This window comes from Schistocerca americana, unplaced genomic scaffold, assembly GCF_021461395.2.
Source record: "Schistocerca americana isolate TAMUIC-IGC-003095 unplaced genomic scaffold, iqSchAmer2.1 HiC_scaffold_44, whole genome shotgun sequence".
NCBI classification, from domain to species: domain Eukaryota; kingdom Metazoa; phylum Arthropoda; class Insecta; order Orthoptera; family Acrididae; genus Schistocerca; species Schistocerca americana.
Window position 1 is genome coordinate 2,936,985 of NW_025726170.1, and position 7,164 is coordinate 2,944,148.

The window sequence follows — 7,164 nt, forward strand, 5'->3', positions numbered from 1 at the left end:
CCTGAAGTGAAGCATTGGAATCTAATACTGGACTCACAGGAGAGGTTCAAATCATAGAAAGTGAGAGTGTCAGTCCTCTTGTACTTAAGTCGGCATTGTGCCTTTTGTATTAAATTCGGATGCAATTTCTGTGTTTCATCGTCAATAAGAAGGTACAAGGGATACAGTAAACCTGAAGTGAACCATCGGAATCTAAAACTGGACTCACAGGAGAGGTTCACATCATAGAAAGTGAGAGTGTCAATCCTCTTGTACTTAAGTCGGCATTGTTCATTTTGTATTAAATTTGAATGCAATTTCTGTGTTTCATCGTCAATAAGAAGGTCCAAGGTATACAGTAAACCTGATGTGAAGCATCGGAATCTAAAACTGGACTCACAGGAGAGATTCAATTCATAGAAAGTTAGAGTGTCAGTCCTCTTGTACATAAGTCGGCATTGTGCCTTTTGTATTAAATTCGGATGCAATTTATGTGTTTCATCGTCTATAAGAAGGTCCAAGGTATACAGTAAACCTGAAGTGAGGCATCGGAATCTAGCACTGGACTCACGAGAGAGGTTCAAATCATAGAAAGTGATAGTGTCAGTCCTCTTGTACTTAAGTCGGCATTGTGCCTTTTGTATTAAATTCAGATGCAATGTCTGTGTTGCATCGTCAATAAGAAGGTCCAAGGGATACAGTAAACCTGAAGTGAAGCAACGGAATCTAATACTGGACTCACAGGAGCTGTTCAAATCACAAAAAGTGAGAGTGTCAGTCCTCTTGTACTTAAGTCGGCATTGTGCCTTTTGTATTAAATTCGGATGCAATTTCTGTGTTTCATCGTCAATAAGAAGGTACAAGGGATACAGTAAAGCTGAAGTGAAGCATCGGAATCTCAAACTGGACTCACAGGAGAGGTTCAAATCATAGAAACTGAGTGTGTAAGTCCTCTTTTTACTTATGTCGGCATTGTGCATTTTGTATTAAAATCGGATGCAATATCTGTGTTTCATCGTCAATAAGAAGGTCCAAGGGATACAGTAAACCTGAAGTGAAACATCGGAATCTAAAACTGGACTCACATGAGAGTTTCAAATCATAGAAAGTGAGAGTGTTAGTCCTCTTGTACTTAAGACGGCATTGTGCCTTTTGTATTAAATTCGGATGCAATTTCTGTGTTTCATCGTCAATAAGAAAGTACAAGGGATACAGTAAACCTGAAGTGAAGCATCGGAATCTAAAACTGGACTCACAGGACAGGTTCAAATCATAGTAAGTGAGGGTGTCAGTCCTCTTGTACTTATGTCGGCATTGTGCCTTTTGTATTAAATTCGGATGCAATATCTTTGCTTCATCGTCAATAAGAAGGTACAAGGTATACAGTAAGATTGAAGTGAAGCATCGGAATCTAAAACTGGACTCACAGGAGAGGTTCAAATCATAGAAAGTCAGAGAGTCAGTCCTCTTGCTCTTGAGTCGGCATTGCGCATTTTGAATTTGATTCCGATGCAAATTCTGTGTTTCATGGTCAATAAGATGTTCCAAGGTATACAGTAAACCTGAAGTGAAGCAACGGAATCTAAAACTGGACTCACAGGAGGGGTTCAAATCATAGAAAGTGAGAGTGTCAGTCCTCTTGTACTTAAGTCGGCATTGTGCCTTTTCGATTAAATTCGGATGCAATATCTGTGTTTCATCGTCAATAAGAGGGTCCAAGGGATACAGTAATCCTGAAGTGTAGCATCGCAACCTAAATCTAGACTCACAGGAGAGGTTCAAATCATAGAAAGTTAGAGTGTCAGTCCTCTTATACTTAATTCGGCATTGTGCCTTTTGTATTAATTTCGGATGCAATTTCTGTGTTTCATCGTCAAGAAGAAGGTCCAAAGGATACAGTAAACCAGAAGTGAAGCATCAAAAACCAAACTGGACTCACAGGAGATGTTCAAATCATAGAAAGTGAGAGTGTCTGTTTTCTTGTACTTAGGTCGGCATTGTGCCTTTTGTATTACGTTTGGATGCAATTTCTGTGTTTCATCGTCCATAAGAAGGTTCAAGTTATACTGTAAACCTGAAGAGAAGCATCGTAAACTAAAACTGGACTCACCGGAGAGGTTCAAATCATGGAAAGTTAGAATGTCAGTCCTCTTGTACTTAAGTCGGCATTGTGCCTTTTGTATTAAATTCGGATGCATTTTCTGTGTTTAATCGTTAATACGAAGGTCCAAGGGATACAGTAAACATGAAGTGTAGCATCGGAATCAAAAACTGGACTCACAGGAGCGGTTCAAATCATAGAAAGTTAGAGTGTCAGTCCTCTTGTACTTAAGTCGGCATTGTGCCTTTTGTATTAAATTCGGATGCAATTTCTGTGTTTCATCGTCAATAAGAAGGTCCAAGGAATACAGTAAACCTGAAGTGAAGCATCGGAAATTAAACTGGACTCACAGGAGAGGTTCAAATCATAGAAAGTGAGAGTGTCAGTCCTCTTGTACTTAAGTCGGCATTGTGCCTTTTGTATTAAATTCGGATGCAATTTCTGTGTTTCATCGTCAATAGGTAGGTCCAAGGGATACAGTAAACCTGAAGTGAAGCATCGGAATCTAATACTGGACTCACAGGAGAGGTTCAAATCATAGAGAGTGAGAGTGTCAGTCCTCTTGTACTTAAGTCGGCATATTGCCTTCTGTATTAAATTCGGATGCTATTTCTGTGTTTCATCGTCAATAAGATGGTTCAAGGTATACAGAAAGATTGAAGTGAAGCATCGGAATCTAAAACTGGACTCACAGGAGATGTTCAAATCATAGAAAGTGAGAGTTTCAGTCCTCTTGTACTTAAGTTGGCATTGTGCCTTTTGTATTGAATTCGGATGCAATATCTGTGTTTCATCGTCAATGAGAAGGTCCAAGGGATACAGTAAACCTGAAGTGAAGCATCGGAATCTAGAACTTAACTCACAGGAGAGGTTCAAATCATAGAAAGTGAGAGTGTCAGTCCTCTTGTACTTAAGTCGGCATTGTGCATTTAGTATTAAATTCGGATGCAATTTTTGTGTTTCAGCGTCAATAAGAAGATCCAAGGGATACAGCAAACCTGAAGTGAAGCATCGGAATCAAAAACTGGACTCACAGGAGAGGTTCAAATCATAGAAAGTTGTAGTGTCAGTCCTCTTGTACTTAAGTCAGCATTGTTCATTTTGTATTAAATTTGAATGCAATTTCTGTGTTTCATCGTCAATAAGACGGTCCAAGGTATACAGTAAGCCTGAAGTGAAGCATCGGAATCTAAAACTGGACTCACAGGAGAGATTCAATTCATAGAAAGTTATAGTGTCAGTCCTCTTGTACATAAGTCGGCATTGTGCCTTTTGTATTAAATTCGGAAGCAATTTAAGTGTTTCATCGTCTATAAGAATGTCCAAGGGATACAGTAAACCTGAAGTGAGGCATCGGAATCTAGCACTGGACTCACGAGAGAGGTTCAAATCATAGAAAGTGATAGTGTCAGTCCTCTTGTACTTAAGTCGGCATTGTGCCTTTTGTATTAAATTCTGATGCAATGTCTGTGTTGCATCGTCAATAAGAAGGTCCAAGGGATACAGTAAACCTGAAGTGAAGCATCGGAATCTAATACTGGACTCACAGGAGCGGTTCAAATCATAGAAAGTGAGAGTGTCAGTCCTCTTGTACTTAAGTCGGCATTGTGCCTTTTGTATTAAATTCGGATGCAATTTTTGTGTTTCATGGTCAATAAGAAGGTCCAAGGGATACAGTAAACCTGAAGTGAAGCATCGGAATCTAAAACTGGACTCACAGGAGAAGTTCAAATCATAGAAAATGAGAGTGTCAGTCCCCTTGTATTTAAGTCGGCATTGTGCCTTTTATATTTAATTCGGATGCAATTTCTGTGTTTCATCGTCAATAAGAAGGTACAAGGGATACAGTAAACCTGAAGTGTAGCATCGGAATCTGAAACTGGACTCACAAGAGAGGTTCAAATCATAGAAAGTGAGAGTGTTAGCCCTCTTGTACTTAAGACGGCATTGTGCCTTTTGTATTAAATTCGAATGCAATGTCTGTGTTGCATCGTCAATAAGAAGGTCCAAGGGATACAGTAAACCTGAAGTGATGCATCGGAATCTAATACTGGACTCACAGGAGAGGTTCAAATCATAGAAAGTGAGAGTACCAGTCCTCTTGTACTTAAGTCGGCATTGTGCCTTTCGTATTAAATTCGGATATAATTTCTGTGTTTCATCGTCAATAAGAAGGTACAAGGGATACAGTGAACCTGAAGTGAAGCATCGGAATCTAAAACTGGGCCAATGGAGAGTTTCAAATCATAGAAAGTGAGAGTGTCAGCCCTGTTGTACTTATGTCAGCATGGTGCCTTTTGTATTAAATTCGGATGCAATTTCTTTGTTTCATCGTCAATAAGAAGGTACAAGCTATACAGTAAGATTGAAGTGAAGCATCGGAATCTAAAACTGGACTCACAGGAGAGGTTCAAATCATAGAAAGTCAGAGAGTCAGTCCTCTTGCTCTTAAGTCGGCATTGTGCATTTTGAATTTAATTCCGATGCAAATTCTGTGTTTCATCGTCAATACGATGTTCCAAGGTATACAGTAAACCTGAAGTGAAGCATCGGAATCTAAAACTGGACTCACAGGAGAGGTTCAAATCATAGAAAGTGAGAGTGTCAGTCCTCTTGTACTTAAGTCGGCATTGTGCCTTTTCGATTAAATTCTGATGCAGTTTCTGTGTTTCATCGTCAATAAGAAGGTCCAAGGGATACAGTAATACTGAAGTGTAGCATCGGAATCTAGATCTGGACTCACAGGAGAGGTTCAAATTATAGAAAGTTAGAGTGTCAGTCCTCTTATACTTAAGTCGGCATTGTGCCTTTTGTATTAAATTCGGATGCAATTTCTGTGTTTCATCGTCAATAAGTAGGCCAAGGGATACAGTACACCTGAAGTGAAGCATCTGAATCTAAAACTGGTTTCACAGGAGAGGCTCAAATCATAGAAAGTTAGGGAGTCAGTCCTCTTGTACTGAGGTCGGCATTGTGCCTTTTGTATTAAGTTTGGAAGCAATTTCTGTGTTTCATCGTCAATAAGAAGGTTAAAGTTATACTGTAAACCTGAAGAGAAGCATCGTAAACTAAAACTGGACTCACAGGAGTGGTTCAAATCATGGACAGTTAGAATGTCAGTCCTCTTGTACTTCAGTCGGCTATGTGCCTTTTGTATTAAATTCGGATGCAATTTCAGTGTTTCATCGTCAATAAGAAGGTCCAAGGGATACAGTAAACCTGAAGTGAGGCATCGGAATCTAAAACTGGACTCACAGGAGAGATTCAAATCATAGAAAATGAGAGTTTCAGTCCTCTTGTACTTAAGTCGTCATTGCGAATTTTGTATTAAATTAGGATGCAATATCTGTGTTTCATCGTCAATGAGAAGGTCCAAGGGATACAGGAAACCTGAAGTGAAGCATCGGAATCTAGAACTTAACTCACAGGAGAGGTTCTAATCATAGAAAGTGAGAGTGTCAGTCCTCTTGTACTTAAGACTGCATTGTGCTATTTGTATTAAATTCGGATGCAATTTCTGTGTTTCATCGTCAATAAGAAGGTACAAGGGATACAGTAAAGCTGAAGTGAAGCATCGGAATCTAAATCTGGACTCACAGGAGAGGTTCAAATCATAGAAAGTTAGAGTGTCAGTCCTCTTGTACTTAAGTCGGCATTGTTCATTTTGTATTAAATTTGAATGCAATTTCTGGGTTTCATCGTCAATAAGAAAGTCCAAGGTATACAATAAACCTGAAGTGAAGCATCGGAATCTAAAACTGGACTCACAGGAGAGATTCAATTCATAGAAAGTTTGAGTGTCAGTCCTCTTGTACTTAAGTCGGCATTGTGCCTTTTGTATTAAATTCGGATGCAATTTATGTGTTTCATCGTCAATAAGAAGGTCCAAGGGATACAGTAAACCTGAAGTGAAGCATCGGAATCTAACACTGGACTCACAAGAGAGGTTCTAATCACAGTAAGTGAGAGTGTCAGTCCTCTTGTACTTAGGTCGGCATTGTGCCTTTTGTATTAAATTCGGATGCAATTTCTGTGTTTCATCGTCAATAAGAAGGTACAAGGGATGCAGTAAACCTGAAGTGAAGCATCGGAATCTAAAACTGTACTCACAAGAGAGGTTCAAATCATTGAAAGTGAGAGTGTTAGTCCTCTTGTACTTAGGACGGCATTGTGCCTTTTGCATTAAATTCGGATGCAATTTCAGTGTTTCATCGTCAATAAGAAGGTACAAGGGATACAGTAAAGCTGAAGTGAAGCATCGGAATCTAAAACTGGACTCACAGGAGAGGTTCAAATCATAGAAAGTGAGTGTGTCAGTCCTCTTGTACTTATGTCGGCATTGTGCCATTTGTATTAAATTCGGATGCAATTTCTGTGTTTCATCGTCAATAAGAAGGTCCAAGGGATACAGTAAACCTGAAGTGAAACATCGGAGTCTAAAACTGGACTCACAGGAGAGGTACAAATTATAGAAAGTGAGAGTGACAGTCCTTATGTACTTAAGTCGGCATTGTGCCTTTTGTATTAAATTCGGATTCAATTTCTGTGTTTCATCGTCAATAAGAGGGTCCAAGGGATACAGTAAAGCTGAAATGAAACATCGCAGTCTAAAACTGGACTCACAGGAGAGGTTCAAATCATAGAAAGTTAGAGTGTCAGTCCTCTTGTACTTAAGTCGGCATTGTGCCTTTTGTATTAAATTCGGATGCAATTTCTGTTTTTCATCGTCAATAAGAAGGTCCAAGGAATACAGTAAAGCTGAAGTGTAGTATCGGAATCTAAAACTGGACTCACAAGAGAGGTTCAAATCATAGAAAGTGAGAGTGTTTGTCCTCTTGTACTTAAGACGGCATTGTGCTTTTGTATTAAATTCGGATGCAATGTCTGTGTTGCATCGTCAATAAGAAGGTCCAAGGGATACAGTAAACCTGAAGTGATGCATCGGAATCTAATACTGGACTCACATGGGAGGTTCAAATCGTACAAAGTGAGAGTGTCAGTCCTCTTGTACTTAAGTCGGCATTGTGCCTTTTGTATTAAATTCGGATATAATTTCTGTGTTTCATCGTCAATAAGAAGGTACA